The sequence below is a fragment of the Ascaphus truei genome, chromosome 3, assembly GCF_040206685.1.
Source record: "Ascaphus truei isolate aAscTru1 chromosome 3, aAscTru1.hap1, whole genome shotgun sequence".
NCBI classification, from domain to species: domain Eukaryota; kingdom Metazoa; phylum Chordata; class Amphibia; order Anura; family Ascaphidae; genus Ascaphus; species Ascaphus truei.
Window position 1 is genome coordinate 32,130,814 of NC_134485.1, and position 27,967 is coordinate 32,158,780.

General features: G+C 39.3%; 1 long non-coding RNA gene across 1 annotated transcript; it reads left to right on the forward strand.

Annotated features, from left to right (window-relative positions):
* On the forward strand, positions 1-27,967 carry LOC142490898 (uncharacterized). Its single transcript, XR_012800135.1, has 5 exons — positions 1-78; positions 3,026-3,194; positions 3,480-3,581; positions 7,390-7,530; positions 27,829-27,967. It is a non-coding gene; the product is annotated as an uncharacterized LOC142490898 (long non-coding RNA).

The window sequence follows — 27,967 nt, forward strand, 5'->3', positions numbered from 1 at the left end:
CCCGGCAGCCGGGCCCCCCTGACTCACGGGGTCTGGGACGCCCGTGCCCTTTGTCCCCCTCTGTTGTCGGCCCTGCATGTAATAATTGCAATTGCAATAGACTGCTGACATGGCAATGAAGATGCATGGTTTTGCCAGGACAGTCTGGGGACCTTATTAAATATAAATATAGTCTGATGCAGTCCATCAAATCAATAGAAGTTTTAATCTGATGGTGGTGTGATCAGTCGCTTTGGACTTGATTGAAAGGGGCTCTAATTGTACACCTATGTGTGACCAGGGCTGCAGACAGATTTCTCAGGGCCCAGGACTAGAGTTACGATTGCCCCCCCCCCCCCAACCTCCCCGTGTCAACGGTCTTGCGAGCCTTCGCATTTTACATATCGTGAGCCCCATCTATTTCCCCCCCCTTCTCCCTTCGTCTCAATTTTACCCCTCTATTCCTCACTCCCCCTTCACACCTTCTCTTATACCCCTGTCTCCCCTCACTCTACCCCTCACCCCTTCTCTTATAAGCCCTCTCTCTTCTCACACCCCCCATCCTCCCTCAATTAGCCCACTATCACTCAATCCTGCTCCCTCAATCCCCCCTCCCATTCATTCCCCACCCCCCCCATTCACGGCCCCCCACACACAATTCCCCCCACAAAATACATGCCAAAAAAACCCACCCCCAAATACAACTAAAAAAACACTCCCAGAAATACGAAACATCTTTCCATCCCAAAACACATACAAAAAAACACCACCCAAATACATACAAAGAAAAACCTAACCTCCAAATACATACAACCCCCCGACCCCCCAATTTGTTTTTAAAATACCCAATAAATACAAAACACACACCTACCTTGGGGATGGTCTGAGGCCTCTGTTGCCCTGGCTCTCTTCTAGCTGCTGCTGGCCTCTTGCTGTGCTTCCCCTCACACTGTGTAGGCCTCTCTCACACACTTAACCTCTGATGCCAGCATGCACAGGGCCTCTCTCTCATGCCAGTACATGCCAGAAACTGGGCTCAGCTTCCTACTGGCGCACAACGATGTCAGAGAGTCCAAGCGCATGCCAGCGTCACAGGCTTGGCATGGGACAGTGTCAGTGAGGGAGGCCCGCAGCTGGCGAGATCCGGGGAAAGGAGAAAACCAACTTGCAATGCCAGCCAGCCGGGCCACCCACAGCAACCGGGCCTGGCACACTTGGCCCGGCTACCCCCTCAGCGGCCCTGAATGTGACTAGCAGAGAATCAAAGTTGACAGACATTAATAGCACGTATTTTAGGAGTTTTACCCAATGTTGGTGGGTTCATATCATATCTGTCACATTGTGATCATTTTTAAAAATACTAACATACGGCACAGGCAATTCTATCAATGTTGTTGATAGAAGATAGGACCTAGTCAAAAGCAATTACAAAGTTTTGACCACAAGAGTTTTGAAGATGGTAAAGCTGAAAGGAAATTATACATAGTATGATTAGAAGAGGAAAAAAATCTCCTTTTGCATGTTTTTGTTTAAAATAATAAAATGACATCCAGACATCGGCAGATATTAGTAGTCTGTGGAGGGAAAGCATGAGACAAAATGTAGGAGTCAGCATAAAGTGATAGAAGAAAAAAATAATAATCAAGGACTTTATGGGCCAGGAAAATGTGTAAAGAGATGGAAAATAATGTTTCCATCTGAATCCTGTTCCCCTTGAAAGTCACATGTTCCTTACTGAGTGTGTTATTTTTAAAGCATGTAGCAATATTTTATAGTTTAAAGTACAGTATGGTGTATGTTATTCAATAGCTTTTTCATTCAACTAGTATTCTATACACTAATAAATTGATACTCCAGTGCACACTCAGAGTATGATGTTGATTTCATATCCTGTTCATATATCACCTAATGTTTCTTTTAGGCATGGTTAAACAGGTGAAAGCTTTCAAAATCTCTACAGACATCATAGCAACCAGTCTAGTTTACAGACTGCATTCATTTCCAACATTACAAGAAAATAATTGATGTTTGAACAATCCTAAGTTTTATAAAATAATTTGTCTCATTTCTTAAAGTAATTTGTTTCTACAAACATTTCTAAAAAACGTGGCACGTAATGAATGAACTGTCTAATACAATTAGAACAAACTATGCTATGTGTAATGTCACATTAAACAAAGTTACAGTATGTTCTGAGTACATTTCAAATGGCAGATCATCCTCACCTAGTTACTGTCTTAAAATTATAGTGCACTTCACATCACTCCATAAAAAATAATATCGTTAATGTAGCCTTTTAATAAAACTATTTAACCCTTTCTTTTGCAACAATGTTTTGATTGAATAAATTCTAGGTGGAAATTTAAAGAAATAAGCACTCAATGCGGCATATGGCTTCAGTGTCCTTTTTCTGTATGTACTGTATTTACTAAGCAGTGCTATGAAATATTACACCTTCTGTCCCATCCAAGTGAATGGGTGTAAGGAGTCTTCATTCAATAGGAGGTGTATGATGTCATGGTATAGCACTGCTTATACAGTAGCCCTTTACTTTTATTGTTAAAGTCTAATTTGGGTTTTATATGTGGTCTGAATGATAAATTATTCATACTAATAGAAGAGAAAGGGTGTGCAGTAGTATACAAGGTTTTGCTGATCAACTCCATAGAGGAACAATTGATATAATTTGTACTGTATATTAAAATAAAATATGATTTGCTTGTTCAATATCTAGAATGCATTAGAGATGATAACACTTTTACCGTACCATCCATTTATGGCAGAGAAGGAAATAACACATCAAAATAAATAATATACTTGCTAACAAAATATATTGCAGTAATATTATAAAGTGGACAAGTTGTTATATCTTTGATGTACATTTGAGGTACAGGTAATTAAATACATTCTTTGAGTACTGAGGAAAAGGCAATTAAATGTTATTTTTGACATTATTTAAATATCATAATGACTTAATGAGTTTTCTGTTTTGCTAACTTTGAACTATGACTAAATATACACATATTCTGATCTCGCCACCCTTTAGGTTAGTACTCTTCAGGCAACTGAAGATTGTGGACTTCTGCACATAATTCTGTTGCTCAAGATGAGAATCACTGCTTTGTGGGTCAAGAGTTGTTGGTGCTGTAGTTGGATGAGGAGGACGGAAGACTATAGAGAATATTCAAATATCTAACAAAGATCTACATAGACCAGTAAATGAAAATATCAAAAGATATCACTCTAATAATAGACCCTCTAATCAACATAAATATAGAGAGAGGAGTCAAAGTGACAACTGGTCAATAGTAGGCAAAAATGGTAAATCCAAGGATGTAAAACATAAATATAAACATCAAAGGAAAAACCAATATGCCAGTAGAGGGGATAAAAGTATTGCATTTGAATTACCAGTTTCAAATAAGTTTCATCAATTAAAAGATAGAGCTGACGATAATGAAAGTGATATAAATGAAGATAATAATGATTGTTTTTTTCAGAAATCGATCAAAAACAAGCCCAACAGACCAAGTTGGGACCTAGACAATCCCCCCTCAAAACCCCTGCAAAAAATGAATCGAAAAAGGGGTTACTCAGACGAGGTAAGAGAGGAGGGAGAAAGCCCGCCCACAAAGAGGGGATCCCTGAGCCATTGACACTAACCAGTAATGGGACCTTTAACTTATCTTCATTGATTATAGATAAAGATCTCTTTCAAGTGCTTAAGAAGGGCTTTACGTTTGCCCCTTCTAGAGAATCAAATGAATTTGATCTCTATATTGATCTTCAAAAATATTTAAGAAAAATGACTTTACAGCGTCATTATAGTAGCAATAAGGCTACATCAGATCAAATTTCTCACAATGAGGCAATTGATATTACAGTTGATCAGATGGCTATTATTGAAGATCTAGAAGCACTACTGAAAGAGAGTGACCCTGACTTTGTCAACTTTGGAAGTTACACACATACTGGTTTCAAACCAAATTCTGTATTTTTCCCATATGCCTCAAGAGGACACAATATAGAATTATTTGGAAAACTGGTTGAACAGGATTTCAGAGATATGTGTAAGAAAAAACAACTAGGATTATATTCCAATTTAATTTGGGATGAACAGAAAAGTATTAAACAACTAAAGTCCAATCCTGACATTGTATTAAGGTCAGCTGATAAGGGAGGCGGAATAGTCCTCTTGAATACTGAGGACTATTTTAAGGAAGCTCATCGCCTTTTACAGGACCCCATCTCATATGTCACATTAAAGAGGGACCCCACAAAGGAATTTTTGAGTCTCATTAAAACGCATTTGTATGGAGCTCTGGAACTTGGTATTATTTCTAAGTTGGAGTATCAATATTTGTTCACGGAGACTCCCACTGTTCCAATATTTTATTATATCCCCAAGATACACAAATCTCTCACTTCCCCACCCGGACGTCCCATTATTTCCGGGATTAATTCCCTCACTTCTAATTTATCCACCTACTGTATATTGATTTTTTCCTACAACCAATGGTCACTTCACTACCATCTTACCTTAAAGTTACCACTATGGTTTTACAATTGTTTGATGGTTTTGTTTGGGAAGATAATTATAGATTAGCCACATTAGATGTTCAATCACTATACACCAGTATCCCTCACAAAAAAGGGGTAGAAGCAATTAGACACTTTTTATTGACCCCACAAACACTTCCCATTACACAGGTTGAATTTATTTTGTCCTCAATTGAGTTCATCCTCAGTCACAATTATTTTTTGTTTGATTCCCTCTATTTTTTGCAAATCTTGGGGACGGCGATGGGCACAACATTTGCCCCGTCATTTGCCAATTTGTATATGGGACAGTGGGAGTCTCTGGTGATCTTTAGATGTACTCCTCCGCAGCTTAAGCTGTGGAAGAGATACATCGATGATATTATTATTGTGTGGGAGGGGACAGAAGATTCCTATCTTGAGTTTGTCACTAATCTGAACAATAATGATTGTAATTTAAAATTTAGTGGTGAAAATAGCTCAGTAAGCATTCATTATCTCGATTTAGAGATTTACATTGAGGCCAAAACTGTACATACTAAAACGCATTTTAAGGCTACAAATGTAAATTCATATTTAGACCCATTTAGTTGTCACGATAAGAGATGGGTCCAAAATATTCCCTTTAATCAATTTCTCAGGTTAAAGAGAAATGATTCTAAGGCTGTGGATTATGAAGAACAATCTTTCTTTTTAAAGAAAATATTCCTAGACAAAGAATAAGATAGCGATTTAGTAAACTCTTTGCTCAAAAAACTAGAAAGGATTCCTAGGAAATATTTGATGAAAAATCATCATAAAAAGAGTGAGAAGAGACAAAATCAAATCCCAGCATTTATTACTCAATTTAGTGATACCCATTACAATGTTAGAAAAATTCTGCAAAAACATTGGGGGATATTAAAAGCTGATCCCATTTTGGGTCCCCAAATAAAGTCCAAACCATGGATATTGTTCTAACGAGCACCTAATCTTAAACACATTCTGGCTCCAAGTCAAGTCTCCAGAGAGGCCATCGTATCTGGAGATATTAAAACTCGCCTAGGAGTTAAAGGCACGTATAAATGCGGAAAGTGTAAAGCGTGTAACCATATCTGTCAAGGGAAAAGAGTTACATCAGGAGTTACTAACAAGGTCTACAATATTACAAGTTTCATTAATTGTCAGACAACGCATGTGGTCTATGCCTTACAGTGTAGCTGTAATTTACAGTACATTGGTAAGACAAAAAGACCGTTTAAAATGCGCATGTTAGAGCACCTGAGAAATGTTAAAAACATACCAAAAATAATAGCAAAGGGTATGCCATTAACTCCGCTTTTAAAACACTTTAAAGAAGTGCATAACAGTGAACCTGGTTGTATTAAATTTAAGGGACTTGAAAGTGTATCACTAGGTAGTAGACAGGGAAATAGAGATAATCATTTATTGAAACGGGAGCAATTTTGGATTTATGAAATGCATACCAGACATCCCTATGGTTTCAATGAATTAATTGAATTGACTCCTTTTTTAAGATAAGGTATTCCGTTTTTAATAAAATGAATTTATTAATATTTATTGGCATTAATATTTATGTATGTTTTTATATTTATTTGTTTTTATTTAATCATTTGTTCTTTTTTCTTTTATTCATATACAGGTTTCAGCATGATTTGTTTACATAGTATATCATTTATGTTGTTAGAGGTCTTATTCCTGTATTTTTTCATAGGGGTGAGTGCAATGATTAATTTATACTTGCACACATCCCCCACATGAGTTGCCATACACCCTGTTGCCTAGTAACCTTATTTCAAGGTGTTTCAATCAGCGTAGCAATTAGGCAAAGTAAGGGTGTTTCTCTGAGGGGGCTGGTTTATTCAATCAGTTGCCACCTATATATACGCGCGGATGACGCTGTACGTGACCTCCTGACGAAGTACTTGGTACGAAACGCGTAGAGGTCACGACAGGTCATCCTGCGCATGTATGCTGGTAAGCTGAGACGGAGCCTGCAGGAGACAGCAGCGGTTTTATCCATCTCCGCGGTGCCGAGATCCGGATCCTGTGCAGACACCGCGAGTCTGCTGACTGTCTCAGTGTGAGTGTCCGTTTCCCCTTACCAGTGCCCAACCCTATGGCGGTTTCTATACAAATCTGTTGATAGTTTGTATTCATGTTTGTTTTTTTCTTTCATGTTTTTTATATAAATTTTACTGTATTTGTATACTGTGCAGCTTAGGGTTTAGTCACCATCAGGTGTTCTCCTTGGTAGTACTTAGCCGTCCAGCTGCACAGCTGTTCTGAGGTGGGGTTGGATCCCCTCAGTTTTTGTGTATTTTTAATAAATTACCTTTCACTAATCCCTGGTGCGCATTTGTGCATTTTATATTATCTTGTATTTCAGGGTGCCTTCCCCCCTTTCTAAGGGGGGTTCACCTAGATTTGAGAGTTTCTGGGGAGACGCTTTATGTACATGCTGCAAAGGGATCATCCACACCATCACACAGCACGAGCGCTGAATATCCTGTTTTTTCTATATTAAAATAAAATATGATTTGCTTGTTCAATATCTAGAATGCATTAGAGATGATAACACTTTTACCGTACCATCCATTTATGGCAGAGAAGGAAATAACACATCAAAATAAATAATATACTTGCTAACAAAATATATTGCAGTAATATTATAAAGTGGAAAAGTTGTTATATCTTTGATGTACATTAGAGGTACAGGTAATTAAATACATTCTTTGAGTACGGAGGAAAAGGCAATTAAATGTTATTTTTGACATTATTTAAATATCATAATGACTTAATGAGTTTTCTGTTTTGCTAACTCTGAACTATGACTAAATATACACATATTCTGATCTCGCCACCCTTTAGGTTAGTACTCTTCAGGCAACTGAAGATTGTGGACTTCTGCACATAATTCTGTTGCTCAAGATGAGGATCACTGCTTTGTGGGTCAAGAGTTGTTGGTGCTGTAGTTGGATGAGGAGGACGGAAGACTGTATCCTGGTAAGGGTAAGATCAACATTGATTGTATTTTATTTAACTGTGTATTTTTCTTAGTATACCCATGAATTGGCAATGTGTTTATCTATGCCCCCTTTGAGGGTATAGGTAACCACATTGACAATCAATGCATTTTTTGTCAAATGTTTGTTTTTATTTAATTGTAATGTATTTTATTTTTTTACATTTTATTTTTTTAGGTTGCCTATTCATTGCCATTGTGGCTATCTGTGCCTCTCCAATCCGCCCCCGTTGAGGGCATAGGTTACGACAGTGACAATAGAAGGTTTTTTGTCTACTGTGTATTGTAATGTATTGTAATGTAAATTGTATTTAATTGTGTATTTATATTTGTTTAAATACAAATGAGCAAACCACGCTATTAGTCATATTTGGCTACTAGTACTTTTGACCATTTGTATGTGTTGTGATTGACCAGGAACACCAGTAGGATGAAGATGAAGATTGTCTTCACCCTGGCAGGGATAGGTACCAACTTTAATTCACTATAGTGTTGCTGGACAATGTTTAATTTTTAATGGGCAAATGCGCTATTATCCAGATATGGATAATAGGTATTTTGTCGATTACAGAGTGTGTTGGGGTGGTTGAAGGTAGAGGGGGCAGGGGGTGTTTTTGGGTGGCCACTGCTTGCCAATGTGGCTATCTGTGACCCATTGAGGGCATACAGTAGATTTCCCCTGTGACAATCAATTGATTAAATGGCTAGAGTATTTTTTATAGTAATGTATTTTATTGAATTGCACTGAATTTATTGATCATCTGTGTGTTGTTGGTGGAGGAGGGGCTGGGTGAAGGGTGTAGTTACCCCGGTGGGGATTAACCCCTTTATTACCTTAGAGGTTGTAACCGCTAAGGTAATGGAGGTGTTAATCCCTTCCGAGAGGCCTACCCACCCTCTTGGGGCAACTATAACCTTCACCCACCCTCTCTACTACCAACAAACCAGGCAGTGGTGGTTAACCACTTCATTACCTTAGCTACTCTTAACATATTATTGAAGCACGGGGTCTCCGTAGCTGAATTGCATTAATTCCAGATTCGGGGACCTCATGCTTCCTGAGGTACAGTCCCTACCCGGTATGGGGTGCCGGTATCTCCTGCAAGTTTAATTGTCCAATGTCACTGGAGGCCTGTAACTCTGGAAGCAGGGTGTCCCCGGACCTGAAATTACTGCGTTCAGCTCTGGAGACCCTGCTTCAATAGTATGTTAATAAAATTAAAATAAACAGTGTGATTACCTGTAAGAGCTGTTCAGGGAAATGCAGCTCTCTCTGCCAGTATCTTCTGAACATTTAAATGTCCCAGGTCATGTGACATGGGAGATTTAAACTTGTAGGAAATACTGTCAACCCATACTGGGAGCCTGTATCTCAGGAAGCAGGGGTCCCCGGCCTGAAATACTATGTAATTTAAATAATAAAACAAGTAGCTTAATTAAGATAGTGGCTAGTCTCTGAGGTAATGATGGGGTTTAACTGAAGTATCTGGGTGGGTTTGGTGTAGAGGGGGTGGGTTAAGGGGGTAGTTGCCCCGGTGTGGGTGGTTAGGCCTACCAGGATTGTTGTGGGAGGTGCCCACCCCTTCATTACCTTAGAGGTTAAGGGGTTAACCCCTCCTGGTAGCCAAGAGGGCTAACCACCCACCACAGGCAACTACCCCTTCAAAGGTTCATCTCCGGAGCCCACCTGCTTAAATCCTATATAATTAAAATATAAAACAAATGAATTGCGATCGCCTGTTAGAGATGCGCAGGGAGAGGGACCGCTTCTGTCTTCTCTCACTGTGCAGCTCTTGCAGACAGATTCGTCCCGGTAGGATTAACACAGAGGGAGTCCCATTCAGACGCAAGGACCCCTGCAGTGTTAATCCTGATTCCCCCCTGATTTGCACTTGGCTTTGATCACTCCACATTTCGTCCGTGGTTCACAAGCACATGTGCAGGTCAGGGTGGATATAAAGCTGACTTCATATGTATATGCTAACAAAGTACTATATTAAAAACCTGAAATGTTTCATTAAAATACTGCATACCGGCAAGAATATTTGATTTTTTTTTGTGCTTCCTAAATTATGCATATAATGGATTGTATCAAATGACGTTCTTGATGAATCCATGTGGATTGAAACCGACCTAATCCATTCGTAGACTTTTTACCGTGAAATGGATTTTGGGTGTACAATTCTCGGAAATCTGGGATACACATTTGGGCTGATTCACCCATCTCTACTAATATCCCATTTTTCCATTAGAGTAAATGGTTTTACCATCTGCCGTATCCTGCTGCAAATTCTCGCTGCCTGTGTGACATTTGACTCCTACTGTACCTTTCCATCTCCATTCAAATTCAAGGCCCGCCTAAAATGTGTCACTTCTTCCACCATAATATTGCCAAGATCCGCTCTATCGTCAGTAAATCTACGGCTACAGTACATGCCCTTATCCTCTCCTGTACTGATTATTGTAACATACTACTATCAGGGCTCCCTGCCTCAAAACTTTCTCCTTTGAAATCTATTCAAAATTCTGCTGCTAGAATAATTTCACTTTCTGAGTCTCTGCTCATCTCCTTAAATCCCTCTCCTGACTTCCCATCATATTTTGGATCATCTACAGTTCAAAGTTCTCCTCCTTACCTTTAAGACTCTCCACACATCTGCTCCTTCCTACTGTACATGCCAGCTTATGATCTCTCCTTATTACACTGCTGGTCTCCTGCGCTCTTCCCATAACAGTCTCCTCTCCACCCCTGTCACCGCTACTGACCTCTTTCACATTAAATCTTTTTCCCTCACTGCCCCTTACCGGTGGTACTCCCTCACACTCAGTATACGCCAAGCACCTTCCCTCCCCCCCTTAAAGTCAAAACTGAAAAAACTCACCTCCAAAAGAAGCGTTTCTATAGCCAAGACTAATGACTACACCCACAGTCACTCCTACCAACCATTGTGGCCAAGCACTGCAATCTTGTTATTCCCTCACCTGCTGTCTCCGTACCTAAATGTCCCCACATACCACTTAGATTGTAAGATCTCTGTGGAAGGGATTTCCTTTCCTATTGTTTGATATTGGCAATTATTGTATTATAATTTAATGTACAGTAGTGTCTGTTAATAAAGTGTACAAAAGAAGATTGAGCGCACTACGTGAATAACGATACACAGTACATGCATACATTAGATAAGCTAAACATAATTCTTTTTTCCTGCTTGCCTGTGCTGTATACAAACTATAGTCATTATTTAGGCATATTTTTCATTTTAGACCTGTTACTGTAGGTTTCAAAAGTATTATTTATTGTTGTAGGTTTATATTATTCATGAATAATAGTGGAATTGGGCAACCTAATGATATAAAGATGTAACTAATTTTAAATTACTTTTTCTTGAAGGATACACTTTTTGTATCAAGTTTATGCAGATTGAATATTTACTTTAAGGATTATTGGATAGCATCCTGTGTCATACAAATGCTGAGTCACAGAGGAAACAGGACAGGTTTTGAAAAACAATCTCAGATTACTGACTCTCAAGGAAAATAAAATGCCTAAATGATCAGAAAACTTTGGTAAACTTGGTGCATGACAAACAGTGTAATTGGAAACATGCAGCAGCACAGAAAATTGGTTCTGCGTAACAATTTAAATAACATAAATTGGCTCTGCATAGCAACCCTGAATGTTATAAAATACTGTAGCTGACTTTTGCAACACATTCTGCAGATACTCAGCTACTTACATTAAAACACACTGTTCTACTTGTGCTGTACAGGTAGTCCTTGCTATTCAACGTTTCACTTTACAACGAATGGCACATCCAACGCTTTACAATGCAACCCTATGGGCCGTTTTTCGATGCCTGAAAGTGTAATCCAACACTCGCCGCCACTGATTAACATGGGACTCACTTTACAACGGTTTCACTATCCAGCGCATCTTCCAGAACGGATTCCATTGGATAACCGAGGACTGCCTATAATCTATACTTTGGCTACTAGTGTATTAGTTATTCCATTTTCTTCAATAGTCTTCGTCGCTTGTTAAAGAAAAAAAGAAAAGAAAAATGGAGCTTAGTCTTTAAGATGTGAGTTTGCCATTGGTACAGTATCAGACAGAAAGCCCCAATGGAGATAATGGGGCTTTCTGTGTGATAGTACAAACATTTAGCCCTTGCAGTTTATACAATAGAATAAGCCCCTATGCTATACATCTAACTTGAATTCAATAAATGAATAGGCTAAATGCATTTGTTGAAGCAACTAAAAGTACTATTATTTATTATGGCTATTGCCAAGATATCTTCAGTGATTATGTTAACCTAGAGGTTAACCAGACATTAAAAAGTTAAGGTGAGTAAAAAAAGTGACAAAAAACTTCCACCATACAGTGTACTGTAAATAAAAACATACATTTGCATGTCTCAGAGTTCTGCAACCCTGTCTTTTCCCATCATCGCTTAGCAAACCGTGCTTCCATTGTAACCAGAGATTCTGTGTAATGGAAGGGTGAGGGGGATATGCAATATCCTAGATATGTTGTACCAATTATTATTTATCATATACGAATGTATAGTAGTATTTGGTATATTATTATTTGTCAAGTATCCTACTATATATATAACATCACGATGTTTCAGATAATGCGCGGTTCATAATGATGAAGTCCATCCTGCCCACTTAAAGGCAGTCTACGGCTTTTATTATATGAGAGAGAGACCCCTCAGCACTGGCATGTCTCCCTAATTTATTTGGGGGATGTTTGTGTGTATATATATATATATATATATATATATATATATATATATATGAGAACAAAAAACAAACAGAAGCGCAAGCTCCATAGCATGTAACTGTTTAAACAATAAAGTACATTTATTTAAAAAACTGCAGCCCAAAGGAAATGCACTTACAGGATTAAAAAAGCAACCATACATGGGAAAGAAATCTCTATGTGTAGTCATCTGCGAGGGTGAGGGGGGTCCCAGGTAGGCAGGGTACATCTGCACAGCTTGTAGCCACCACCAGCTCCTGTCATGAGTTGGCGCCAAAGAACTGAGTCAATCAGTATCTCCACGTCCTCTGTTCTAGCATGTAACAATTGCCAGCACTTGAAAATGCAGCTAGCTGGATCGCAGGGACGCCCAGGACTCCGTGTACACACACCCAAAAACGCGATGACATCACCAACCCTACGCGTTTCGTCACACAAGGGCGACTTCGTCAGGGGTATTTTTGATTGGTCAGTGACAGCCAATGAAATAGGCTGAATGATATAAAGTTATTCTCAAACCCTAATTCCTGTTTCACCACAAAACTGAGGTTTACAAGGTTAAATAAACATTAATATATTTTAAAAATTCCACAATAATTCATCAATATTTGTGTGGTTCACACCATACACTCAGAATAACCCTACTTATTAATTAAATTAATTTAATCGCTTCTAATACTACTACTAACAGTACCAGAAAAATAACCTTCTAATACCAATCTAACATTCATCAAATATGAAAGAATAAACCATTTAAATTGGAACCTATATCTATAATTGATCTTAGCTCTAGTATACTTATTTATATCACATAACTCAAATAAATATACCATTTCATGTGTATATAATCACATATAACTTCTTATGTGTAGTGGGAACAACACAACAACAAAATTAAATACATTAAACAATTAACATATTTCACAATAAAAAAGGAAATACATATAAATAAACAAGAAATAAATAATATAAAAATTAATGATAATTAATATTTGAATTTATTATTAATCCAAAATAGGAGAAAGTTTAATAAATAAAAAATGTACTTATGCTAAAAAATAATACTAATAGAACTGGATTGACTCTAAACTTGAAAATTAAGCACCTGTTTTGAATATAGATAAAAAATATATGTACTACAGAAAAAAAACCTCCAAAAACATAGAACCCTATCCACTTAACACTTGAAAGTATTTTAGACAGGGGGAGAGAGATTACTATAGTAACCTGAGCAGTTAGGCAGATAACAGCAAAAGAGAAAAAACACTAAACCAGTGTGCTTGTATCTAAGCACTCATTGAGACCCTTGGGCGAGAGTGTATCGAGAGAATAAATCCAAAAGGATTCTCCCATACAGAGTGACTTGAATCTATCCCCACCCAATTTGGTACTGGGAATACTTTCTATACACATATTATTGAGTTCCCTGGGATCTTTGGAATGCACTTGGGCAAAATGACGAGGAACACTGTGTGCCAAAACCCCCTTGATAATAGCACGTCTGTGCGCAAGGAACCTGACACACAGTGCTCTTTTCGTGCGACCCACATATTGTAGATTGCACGAACAAGATAGGATATACACTACAGTATATAGGTTGAGAGACAATTGATTGGACTTTTTAATGTGTACACAGACTGATTACTAGATGAAGAAAAAGTGTCTGATAACTGAAGATGTTTACACATTATACATCTGGATCTCCCGCATTTGGCATTCCCAGGCACTAAATGTTGCCCTCCATTACCCAGTGTATTATCACTAAGTTTACTTGGGGCCAAAATATTTTTAATGTTTAAACCCTGTTATATTACCAGATGATCCAGATATGAAAGGTAATCTGTTTAAACTTGAGAAATGTCTCAAAGATGAGACACGTCATTGGTGGGATACAGTACATTATCTCTCCAACATTATATTGATGAAAATATTTTTCCTAGAGGGCTAAGGATTTAAAAAAAAACAACAACATTTGATATGGATGAAATCTTTATAAAGAACTGGACTGACACCCTTGAACAATGTTTCTTTCTTTAATGAAAATTCTAGTAAAATATAGAGAGGACAAATTAAAGACACTTGAGTTAGTTATTGATAACCTACAGAATGAGTTTCGCACATTTTCAGAAGATCCAGAATTGATTAGACTTGAAACTCTTAGTACCCAAAGAGTAACATCATTTGATAAAGAAATTATGGAAAGATAAACTACTAAACTCACCAGAGATAATGATGACTACGAGAGTGGTAAAACTATGAATTGGAAAGTCCCAATTCTTCCAAAAATTATCAAAATAGTAAGAAACACTATAAGAAATATCTTACCGTAGTCATTCTAGAAATGATTCTAACAATGAGGTTTTTGATAAGCGGAGTGACTCAGTGGATGCTTCAATTGACAATTTGGAAAAATTTCAGACTAACAATAAATTGGATACACTTAGTGTCCAACATCTATCACTAGTCCAAATAAGAACTTGGTTGCTCAGGCAAACATTTCTAGTGATAAACAGGGAGCTAGGCCAAAGTTGATTGAGGCCTCCAAAAAGTATGACTCTAACAAATCTTGTGCCTCTTTTTTAGAGAAAAGCTAACGGGCGTTAACAGAGAAATCATACCCATTATAGGACACCCAAACTCGCACGTGGAATCAGTCAAAAGGCTTAAAAAGAGGACAAGAGGAACCAGAGCAGGAAGGCAGGTTCAGCAAAAGAAGAACAGATCAAGAATAATTATTCCAGAACCTAGTGGTACTTACAACCTATCCTCACATACACTTACAACTCAACAAATATCATTATTGAACAAAGGTTTACACTTCGCTCCAAGCTCTAAACCAAGGGCTTTTGATCTTTTTGTCGATCTGAATAGCTTTGTACGGAAATTAACATTAAAACGTTATTTTTCTATCAGATCGTCGAAAGATCAGGAACATCTACCAAATGGGCTGAGTGAAGGGGATATGGGTTGTTTGAAGGTACTGATAGATCTTATGGGAGAATCATATTCACAGGATGATATACATCCTATTCTCTCCAATTACATGCAAGGTAGAGACAATTGGTTGGATTTCTTGGAGGATACTCCTGCACAGAGTTTGGTGTCCACTGCCTTTAATCCTAAATCACTTTTCTACCCTTATCAATCGAGAGGTAGTTATATTGATACTTTTTATACACTTGTTTTGAAGGATTTTGAAAAATTATGTTTGGATTCACCATTTATTAAGGGCAATCTGTCAGTGGGTGAATCTGAGGCACTCAAGGAGTTGAAGCGGTTGAAAGATCAGATTGTGATAAGTCAGGCCGACAAGGGAGGTAGCATTGTGGTGCAGAATTGTGAGGAGTACATGGCTGAGGCAATGAGATTGCTTTCAGATAAAGCTTCTTATGTGGTCTTGAAAGTTGACCTTACGTTGGATTATCAGTTAGAGCTATGCTCCTTATTAAAAGGAGCTCTTGATGGTAAACTTATTACTAAAGATGAATTTAAGTTTCTCTATATTGCCAATCCACGTATTCCCATCTTCACAAAGCAGGCCTCCAGCCTGTTCCTGAATGCGGTGCTCACTCCCACTTCCCTGCTTTGTGAATGTTTTCTTCGATCGGGACGGATGCACGCCATTGACCATGGTCCACCCCTAACCTAACAGCACACCGGAGAAAGAAGTATACCGGCTTTGTAAGTATGCTTTAATCCAACAGGATACCCTGAAGCGTGGAGAGTTCATAGAGCCACGCGAGAATTGAAAACCCACCCAGAGAGAGACAACCGGATTGGAGTAGTCACTCACCGGACAGGTTAGAGGTTTTTTCCTGATACTTTGGAGCTCCCTACACCTCACATTATCTTCATTATTATATGTTGGGACACCTATGATGGTTAAGACTAAGGGCCTCATTCAGAGAGGGTTGATAAAAAATATCGCCAGGGAAATTAAAATGCCGTTTTTTGGGTGTTGCTATCACGGTATTCACAAAGGCTCGATTACCAGTGATAGCAAAATTCCCAAAATGGGCGAGTTGCTGCCAGCGATAGGATCAACCCTCTGAAAAGCCTAAACCGGCGATTCATTTCTGCTGCAGAGAGAGCGGCTCAGAGAGCAGCCTCGCCCAGCTGAAATGTCGCCCGAAAATTATTTATTTAAATATACATTTCTTTAATAGTGTAGATGTGCAGGGGGTCTCCGGAGCTGAACCACGTTGGTTTTATGTCCAGGGACCCCCTGCTTCCCGAGATACAGGCACCTTTATGGGTTGCCGGTATCTCCCATGCAAGGAAATGTCACCATCACTAAATCCAAGATGGCCGCTGTGTCACAAGGTATTTCAGCCAATCAGAGTGTGGAATTGGTTCCCACAATCTGATTGGCTGAAATACCATGTGACGCCGGCTTCGTGACGTCATCTTAAAGGCAAATGAAGCACAGCCATTCTGATTGGCTGGCATCATTCCCTTTAAGTGACGTCATGTCCCAAAAAATTTTTTTACGTCGGAACATGATTTTAACAGCCAATCAGGTGGCTGTTAACCATTTTGAGGCTAAATGTGACATCACAAGCCCTATTTAATGCCGTGACGCCTCATTTGAGCCCCAGCATCGGCTGGGATTTAACATGGGGTATTTTGGATTGACAGATGAAGAAAGAAGATAAAGAACAAGAAATGGTTACAGATGAAGATAGAAGAAGGTGATTAAAGAAAGAAAAAAGAAGATTGGGGTACCTGATCCGGATCTTCATGGCGGATGGCATCGGATGCTGTTGGAGGCCTTCAAGGTACGTGAGCTTCCTGTTTCCCCGGGAGTCGGAGGGCCACCGCTTCTAATGGTAAGTTATGCCGCTTCTAATGGTAAGTTATGTTTTTAAATGTCTCTTTTTACAGGTTTAATCTTCGGATGTGTTTTTTGATTTTTTGGGGGGAGGCACATTGACTGATAATATATTAATCTGTACCTCTTTAGGGTACAGATTAATACATTATTATGACAATATTTGGGGGGCATTTCTCGCTTGTTATTGCTTTTGCTTTTTTTCATTGCAGTTTATTATGTGGATGTGATTGTTTGTTCATGCTTAATGTAATAAAAGGTTTGCGATTGGTGTTCGCTTGTACTTAATATTATATTATGTTAGCTAATATGTTTTATGGTTACTTCAGAGATTGTTTTAATTTATTTCTTTGTCTTTTAATGGTTACATTCATTAATGTTGGAGTAATTCATTGTTTGGATTGGTTAGTGTTACTATTCATTTTGAGTTGGTTTAGGAATTAATTGGTTTGATTGGGTAATGGTTTAATTAATTCATTGTTGATGTTGTAATTGCTTGTATTGATTGGATTAGCTGGCTACTGTTTTTATTTAGTGAAGTGTGTTTACTTATGTTTTATTATTGTGTGTCTTGTGTATTAATGTATTGTCATTAGGGTGCCCATTGAGTGCTATAGAGGCTTATCATGCCCATATTATTATTATTATATGGGTATGATGTACCACTATACTACTCAATGGGTATAGGGTGGGTATAGTCAGTCCGGGGTGAGTGCTAAGCATCACGGATGGGTGAAGGGGGTATTAGCCTTAAGGATGGGTGTATAGACATTGCGGGGGGAGGGGGGTAGCGGTTGGGTTAACCCCTTTATTACCTTAGCGGTATTAACCACTAAGGTAATGAAGGAGTTAAGTCCCCCCGCAACCCACCCGCAAGGCCTAAACAGCCACTAAGGGCCAATTTCCCCCTTCACCCACCCTCGCTAACCACAGTATTGTATTGTATGTCTTTACTGTTTGCCTGGCACGGGTGTTTAACCCTTCATTGCCTTAGCGGTTAGCCGCTAAGGTAATTAAGTTGCTGTACATGCATTTTTCCTGCATCGGATGCATGCCGGGGGGGTCCGGAGCTACTATTAATGGCTATCAGCTCCGGAGACCCCCGGCATCAATCCGAGGCAGGAATAGGGCCTGATTTTTTCTAAGTCCCGACACATCGCAGCTCATCGAGGCCATCTCCCCACCAATTTACCAAAAGTTTGAGGTGACTTGGATTTGGGGAGAAGAACGCCTTTAAGAGCTGCGATGGGCTGCGATAGGCCGCGACAGCCGACTCGCGGGTATCTGAATCCCGCGAGTTTATGATCCATCAGAAAATGGTCGATAAGCGGCTGATCGCCGCTAAATTTGAGAATTTCTGTTGGTGATAACATTTTGTGTCGATACATGCCGTTATCGAGCACTTACACTGGCGACACACTTTATTCGAGCTCGGCTAGTCCCGCGAATTCGGGTATACTCGGGTATATTGAGGTTTGTGACTGTTTTCTGCCCGAGTGCATTGCATTATTTTCCAGGCAGGGATTGAAGCATTTTATTCCCGCTGGCTGCAATACTGCACAGTATATATATATATATACTGCATTACAATTCATGAATTTATGCCATCTGGTGGACAGCAGCCTTTTAAATCCTAATCATTATCATTTAACAGATCAGCCGCCCGTCAGCCAGGCATGAACCATGGCTGGGAAGGCAAACGCAACGGGGCTTGTCAGAGGTGAGGAGCGGCGCATTCCAGGTATCTGCCAGGTACATACTGGGTATTTGCTCGAATAAAGTGTGTCGCAGCAGTATCGAGGCTCTCTGAATACGAGTAGCCATTTTGGTCGATAAGTGCTCGATAAGGGCCTTATCGATGCTTTCTGAATGAGGCTCTAAGTGTTATATACACTAGGGGTTGTGACCCTGCTCATATTCTATACAATAATCAGGACTGGATTTTCTACAGCACCCAATTAGAGTATTAGAGCACCCAATTAGGGAGTTTCCCTTAACCAATTTATTCCTATCTTCTATCACCTCCCGAAGGTGCACAAGTCCCTCGAGAACACGCCAGGTAGGCCCATTGTGTCAGGGGTGGAGTCTATGACGTCGAGCGTGTCCAAATACGTGGACCATTTTTTTCAAACTTATGTTGTCCATATTCATTCGTATATTAGGGACATGCGCCACGTCATAGACTCCCTCTCTTCGATTCAGTGGAAATCAACTTATAAATGGGCCACCTGTGATGTTCAATCTTTATATACATGTATAAATCATGGGTTAAGGGTCTCGAGGCGGTTGGGCACTTCTTGGGTGGTGATGGAGGTTTATCTGTATCACAGAGCAATTTCATCCTCTCCCTTGTCGGCTTTATCCTTGGTCACAATTATTTTCTGTTCGGGGAGAGCTTCCATCTCCAGACCTGTGGTACAGCCATGGGCACCACGTTTGCCCCATCTATGCAAACCTATTTATGGGTTATTGGGATTTATCTGGTCAAATGCACGGCTGGGGGCGAGCTTGATGTTCTATGGCCGGTACATTGATGACATCTTAATCATATGGGATGGGAATGGTGGTGACCTCGAGCAGATATTTGCCGACTTCAACTCCAATGATATGGGCCTCAGATTTACCCATCCTATTAGTGCATCAAATATAGTCTTTTTGGATTTGGAATTGTCGGTAGGTTCAGATTTGAACATTAATACACAGGTGCACTTCAAGGAAGTGGCGGTCAACAGCTATATATACGCAAAAAGCAGCCACCATCCCAAGTGGCTATGCAATATCCCCCTCAGTCAGTTCAATAGGCTGAGGAGGAATTGCTCGCCCGACCAGGTCTTTGAGGTGCAATCCTGTCGTCTTATTGAGGATTTCAAACATAAGGGCTATAATATGTCGCTAGTGCAGGAGGCATTCAACAAGGTTAGGTCTGTAGAACGTGTGGATCTATTAGCCAAATCAAAGATAAAACAATCTGTTCAATCTATGGCTTTGGAAGCCAAGAACAAAAACACCTGTGGTGTTAAATTTATCACAAAATACAATGGCTATTCTAATAAAATTAAACAGATTATGAATCGCCATTGGAAAGTGTTGCTTTCAGATCCACACCTAAACAGTCAGTTGTCTACTATGGCACCATTGGTTTTTCGTAAGGGTTTAAACATTAAAAATATTTTGGCCCCAAGTAAACTTAGTGATAATACACTGGGTAATGGAGGGCAACATTTAGTGCCTGGGAATGCCAAATGCGGGAGATCCAGATGTATAATGTGTAAACATCATCAGTTATCGGACACGTTTTCTTCATCTAGTAATCAGTCTGTGTACACATTAAAAAGTCCAATCAATTGTCTCTCAACCTATATACTGTAGTGTATATCCTATCTTGTTCGTGCAATCTACAATATGTGGGTCACACAAAAAGAGCACTGTGTGTCAGGTTCCTTGCGCACAGACGTGCTATTATCAAGGGGGTTTTGGCACACAATGTTCCTCGTCATTTTGCCCAAGTACATTCCAAAGATCCAAGGGGACTCAATAATATGTGTATACAAAATATTCCCAGTACCAAATTGGGTGGGGATAGATTCAAGTCACTCTGTATGAGAGAATCCTTTTGGATGTATTCTCTCGATACACTCTCGCCCAAGGGTCTCAATGAGTGCTTAGATACAAGCACACTGGTTTAGTGTTCTTTCTCTTTTGCTGTTCTCTGCCTAACTGCAGAAAAGTGGTGTAGCGCACCGCGATCCAAAGGAAGAACAGGTCTGGCCAAAAATGAAGGATCTTTATTGAGGTATCATAAAATCAAGGGATGCAGCCCTTCTACGCGTTTCGTGCATAGCACTTTATCAAGAAGTGTTTTTGCACTGTGTAAAAAGCGTTTTAATAACAATGGCTGCCAAATCTCGCGATATTTGGTGACGTCACGATCGCGTCATATCCAATGGGAACTGACTGACCCACGCATGCGCATCGCGGCTCTAAACGGGGGAGGTACCAGTCTTCACACCAACTCCCCACCACTGCTAAGGAACGCCTCCAGGGGAGTGCCAAACAGGGAGGAGAGACGTGTGAGAAACTGCATCCGCCCCCATCCTGGCTCTGCGTGCCTGCTTGTGGGGAAAACATTGCAAGTGTCTATCACTCTACAGCAGCACGCGATGGAGGGGAAACTCTGGTGAAAGCAGTGGTACAGTGAGTACATAGGGCCAGCCCAATGAGGCAGAGGAGGCTGTCCTAGGACTACCTACCCCTACCTTCAGGGTATCTGGTGCCCGAATTTATTGAGACTCTAATGAATGTATCTTAAAATTGTCAAATCCAGACTGCATTCCCCTCCTACCTGTGTATAAGGACACTATCAGAGCACCTTACTCTATCCTAACCTCGTTTACTGTCTACAAGGTTGCTCGTGTCCATACACAGGTGACATTGTGCAATAAGGACTTATTTCCTGTGTTATAAGAAAAAGAATTACCCAAAATTCAGGATTCTAGAACAGGTCTGTGCTTTTGTTTGTTTTTATGGACATTGATTACTATTGAATAGAAGGAATTCATAATGGATGACAGTGAGAATATACAGGACATTCCTATACCTGTAATATATACATTCAATTGTGGGGATGATTCCTTAAGGAAAAAAAAGGCACTCCGTGTCTTTGAAAGCGTGGTGGATACTGATTCCAATGATGTTGCAGATCTAAGGATTTATTTCCAAAGATTAGAAAAATTACTGATTTACAAGACACGTATTTGGTGGGACATTGTCGCCACAGAAAACTATTTAAAAATGAAGAGAATACCCAGAGGCTTGAGGGTCAAAAAGGCCCCAACATTCGGATTCCCTGATAAAGCCTTTGAGGAAAGGTGGACAGAAACACTAAATACCTGCTCATTTAATCTAATGGATCAGATTTTGCAGCACAAGATCAATGAGAAAGAAACTCTTGACAATCAGATTAAGGAACTGCAGGACAAACTGCGCAGATTCAAAGACATTGAGGGGTTCTCTAAATTCGATAAAATCTTGGCTAAAACCACAGAGGACGCTGAGAGAGAGATCATGATCAGAAAACAGGGCAAATATGACCGTGACCGTATTGACTACGAGAAAAATCAAATTTATAGCTGGCAAAGAGTTGTACCGGTTTATGACCGGTCTATGCAAGATACAATGAGGAAAGGGTCGAGGAGATCCACCCCAAATAAGTGGCACAGTGGTCGATGTCCACAAGTTTGTGCGCAAATTGGCATTAAAGAAATTTTACCACCCACCGCATGGTGGTGGGTCCCAGACGGCGACAACTTTAGATGGTGACTCCCCTGAATCAATACACACGATTCAAAGCCTTATTCCACCTACTTACTCCTTGAGTTCCTTTAGGGATCAGTGTGCAGTCAAGGACATGGAGGATCTTTTACTGCAGAGTAATGGAATTGATGTATTAGAGTCATATACGCTGGGGGATTGGAAATCCACTTTGAAAGAAAAGTCGATTTTTTATCCAACTTTTGTAAAGGGTCCATACCTTACACTTTTTGAGAATCTAGTTATTAGAGACTTGAGAGTACTAGCCCAGGGCTTTTCCTTTTCTCAGCTAAGAAGTGATAATTTAAACAAAGGAGAACGTGCTGCCATTAAATCCCTACAGGACAATGACAATTTGGTAATCAAGTATGCGGATAAAGGGGGCGCCGTGGTGGTTCAGAGTAGGACTGACTATCTCAAGGAGGCGTTTCGCCAACTTGGTGATGTGTCCTACTACTCTGGACTACCGCGGGATCCCACAGAACATTTTTTAAAAGAATTGTTAGATCTGGTAGATTTGGGAACAGCCACTTATGTGTTAACTAAAGATGAATCTGAATTTATAATCAACCTGAAACCTGTTATTCCCATCTACCACCATCTCCCAAAGATCCATAAGACGTTGGTCGAACCTCCTGGTCGACCGATAGTCTCGAGCATTGGATCTTTGGGAGATGGTTTATCAAGATATGTTAACGCTTATTTGCAGCCCTTTGTGAGACAACTGCCATCCTTCATCTTGGATTCAGGCGATTTGTTGACAAAAATGAAGGAAATTGAATGGAATCAGGAATTCTTGTGGGTAACCATGGATGTGGTCTCCCTGTACTCAATTATACGCCATGACCTGGGCATGACGGCTGTCCGCCATTTTATAGAATGTCCCGGTAGCTCATTACCAATGACCACATTTATTATGGAAGCTATACTTTTCCTCTTAACACACAATTATTTTCTTTTTGAGCACAAATTTTATCTGCAACTACGGGGTACGGCAATGGGGACGAGCTTCGCCCCCTCCTATGCCAATCTTTTCATGGGGTGGTGGGAAAACAACTTTATCTTTAATAGCACTAACACCTTTAGGCACAATATCATTTTCTTTAAACGTTTCATAGATGATCTCATTTTTATTTGGCACGGGAGCACAGATAGTTTATTAGCATTTTTTGAGTATGTAAATAATAACACTTTAGATGTTCACTTTACTATGAATTATCATGCACATCACATAAGCTACCTGGACATTCTGTTTTATATTGACCTAGAAAGAAAAATTCAGACAGATGTTTATACAAAAATAAATTCAAGGAACTCATTTTTGAGGGCGGACAGCTGTCACCCCAGGTCTGTTATCAGGGGCATACCTAAGGGTCAGTACCTCAGACTGAGGAGGAACTGCTCTACAATGAGTGACTTCCTCGCGCAGTCTGAGGCGCTGACGAATAGATTTGTTGAAAGAGGTTATGACAGGGAGACCCTCCAATTAACCCTACAGGAAGTGGTGGGGACTGATAGAGAAACACTGTTACCCCATAGCTCCAGGATGAGGGATACCAGGAAAATGAATAAACATTCACAGGGGCTTGAGAAAAAATGCCCAATTTTTATATCCCAATATAACAAATCTAGTAATCAGATAAAAGACATTGTAAACAAACATTGGAACTTATTACAAATGGATCCTATTCTATGTGAATATACTAAGCAAGCTCCAAGGCATGTTTACAGACGTGCCAAAACATTGGCTGCATTTATCTCACCGAGTGTCATCTCCACCCCCGTGGGCAATCCTGATCGCTTTCTGACCAAGGGATCCTTTAGGTGTAATCAATGCAACATGTGTAAATTTATGAGGCCATCCAGACATGTCTTTTCCCACAGTCCGCATAAGCAGCACAATATTAATAGTTTCATTAATTGTAACACCAATATGGTAGTGTATCTGATCACTTGCGGCTGTGGGAAGGGATATGTGGGTCGGACCACAAGAGCCCTAAAAATAAGAATGCAGGAGCACTGCAGATTGATACGTAAGAAAGACCTAGAACATCCGGTGTCAAAGCACTTCACAGAATGTGAAAAGGGTGGCATCAGAAATTTCTCGTTTGTGGGAATTGAGAAAATATCAAAAAAGGAGAGAGGGGGAGATATTGTTAATACCTTAAACTGTAGAGAGTCCTTTTGGATATTTACGTTGAGAACGAGATTTCCTGAAGGTATAAATGTGGAGTGGACCATAAACCACTTTTTGAGATAATGGTATCTTTATTATCATTGTCATGACAATATGACTCTTTTTGATTAAAACCTTCCCCTAAACCTCCTGGAAACTTCCCCATGCCATTTCTGTCAACGTACCAGATTAATGGACAATACATTGAGTTATAATATGATATAAAATTGTTGTTATATATTTAGCTGCCAATCTCGGGTCACTATGGCCACTGACCAATTTACTGATGTGATGAATATTGTTATACCACAAACAATGTGTAATATGTAACCTCCTTAAGGCACCCCACAAGACGAAATGTAGAATCCAAAAAATATAGTTGTTTACATTATTCATGATCTCACTGTCATCACAAGGATGCTCATTTGTTTTTACACGAACTTATTGTTTTTATTTATGTTTGTTATGTACATATATATATTTTTTAACTAATACAATTGTATGTTTTGATTTTTGTAAAATGGCTGCCCAGTTTCGCTATATAATCTCTTTTCACATACAAATTACCTTTGAACCATTAGATTTCATAGTATTATTGTACTTCAATAAATTTATGAATATAGAACAATATATATGATTTCATGGTTTTGTATACATTTTGTCAACAATTATGTTTGATAAATGTGGTATCTTTATTATTTTTTTATATTTTTTTTATTTTTCTTTAATATGTATGTGATCACAGACATGGGGGACTGGCACTGTGCTTCATATTCAGCCTTCTCCGGTGACTTTCAGGATGATAGGCTGGCTGAGGTGGAGATATCTGGGCTCCCATTGTATGTGGTCATAGTGGGTTGAATATGGCATTAAGCACACAAATTCTTTGAGTAACATACAGTTTAGATGCCATTAATAGACACTTGCAATGTTTTCCCCACAAGCAGGCACGCAGAGCCAGGATGGGGGCGGATGCAGTTTCTCACACGTCTCTCCTCCCTGTTTGGCACTCCCCTGGAGGCGTTCCTTAGCAGTGGTGGGGAGTTGGTGTGAAGACTGGTACCTCCCCCGTTTAGAGCCGCGATGCGCATGCGTGGGTCAGTCAGTTCCCATTGGATATGACGCGATCGTGACGTCACCAAATATCGCGAGATTTGGCAGCCATTGTTATTAAAACGCTTTTTACACAGTGCAAAAACACTTCTTGATAAAGTGCTATGCACGAAACGCGTAGAAGGGCTGCATCCCTTGATTTTATGATACCTCAATAAAGATCCTTCATTTTTGGCCAGACCTGTTCTTCCTTTGGATCGCGGTGCGCTACACCACTTTTCTGCACTTCTGGACATCACTCTACAGCAGCACGCGATGGAGGGGAAACTCTGGTGAAAGCAGTGGTACAGTGAGTACATAGGGCCAGCCCAATGAGGCAGAGGAGGCTGTCCTAGGACTACCTACCCCTACCTTCAGGGTATCTGGTGCCCGAATTTATTGAGACTCTAATGAATGTATCTTAAAATTGTCAAATCCAGACTGCATTCCCCTCCTACCTGTGTATAAGGACACTATCAGAGCACCTTACTCTATCCTAATCTCTGCCTAACTGCTCAGGTTACTATAGTAATTTCTATCCCCTTGTCTAAAATACTTTCAAGTGTTAAGTGGATAGGGTTCTGTGTTTTTGGAGGTTTGTTTTCTGTAGTACATATATTTTTTATCTATATTCAAAACAGGTGCTTAATTTTCAAGTTTAGAGTCAATCCAGTTCTATTAGTATTATTTTTTAGTATAAGTACATTTTTTATTTATTAAACTTTCTCCTATTTTGGATTAATAATAAATTCAAATATTAATTATCATTAATTTTTTATATTATTTATTTCTTGTTTATTTATATGTATTTCCTTTTTTATTGTGAAATATGTTAATTGTTTTATGTATTTTAATTTTGTTGTTGTGTTGTTCCCACTACACATAAGAAGTTATATATGATTATATACACATGAAATGGTATATTTATTTGAGTTATGTGATAGAAATAAGTTTACTAGAGCTAAGATCAATTATAGATATAGGTTCCAATTTAAATGGTTTATTCTTTCATATTTGATGAATGTTAGATTGGTATTAGAAGGTTATTTTTCTGGTACTGTTAGTAGTAGTATTAGAAGCGATTAAATTAATTTAATTAATAAGTAGGGTTATTCTGAGTGTATGGTGTGAACCACACAAATATTGATGAATTATTGTGGAATTTTTAAAATATATTAATGTTTATTTAACCTTGTAAACCTCAGTTTTGTGGTGAAACAGGCATTAGGGTTTGAGAATAACTTTACATCATTCAGCCTATTTCATTGGCTGTCACTGACCAATCAAAAATACCCCTGACGAAGTCGCCCTTGTGTGACGAAACGCGTAGGGTTGGTGACGTCATCAAATTTTTGGGTGTGTGTACACGGAGTCCTGGGTGTCCCTGCGATCCAGCTGGCTGCATTTTCAAGTGCTGGCAATTGTTACATGCTAGAACAGAGGACGTGGAGATACTGATTGACTCAGTTCTTTGGCGCCAACTCGTGACAGGAGCTGGTGGTGGCTACAAGCTGTGCAGATGTACCCTGCCTACCTGGGACCCCGCTCACCCTCGCAGATGACTACACATAGAGATTTCTCTCCCACATATGGTTGCTTCTTTTAATCCTGTAAGTGCATTTCCTTTGGGCTGCAGTTTTTTAAATAAATGTACTTTATTGTTTAAACAGTTACGTACTATGGAGCTTGCGCTTCTGTTTGTTTTTTGTTCTTAGATTCATATTGGTTGACTATACCACTTTTATCTGAAGCTGCATCACGCTCCCTGGATCTTCATCTGGGACTCTTATCTCCCTGGATTATGGTTAAAGTGGAATATTCATATTGGACTTATTCTTTATCACTATCACGTTATGGTTTGTTGTTATATTTAGTTAAATTTGTGATATTTTTTATTAGTATATGTTTATTAGTTATAATATAATTTCTACTATTAATAATATCTCTCATATCCACCTGAGCGCTACATATTTTTGTGTTGTTTTCTAATATATATATATATATATATATATATATATATATATATATGTATATACGACTGGCGACTTCTAATGAAAATAGAAAGCTCTCACAAAATTCCGTTCGTAAATTGATTTTTCTACCTGTAGGGAAAAAAAAGAAATGAAAATGGTGAATTGGCCTTTTAGTGATGTCACGCATCACCTGATGTAGGTCCTGAAAGAAGGTAACACATTGTTTGCAAAATATACGTCGGGTTATAGCTTGACACGTGATGTCACATGCCAC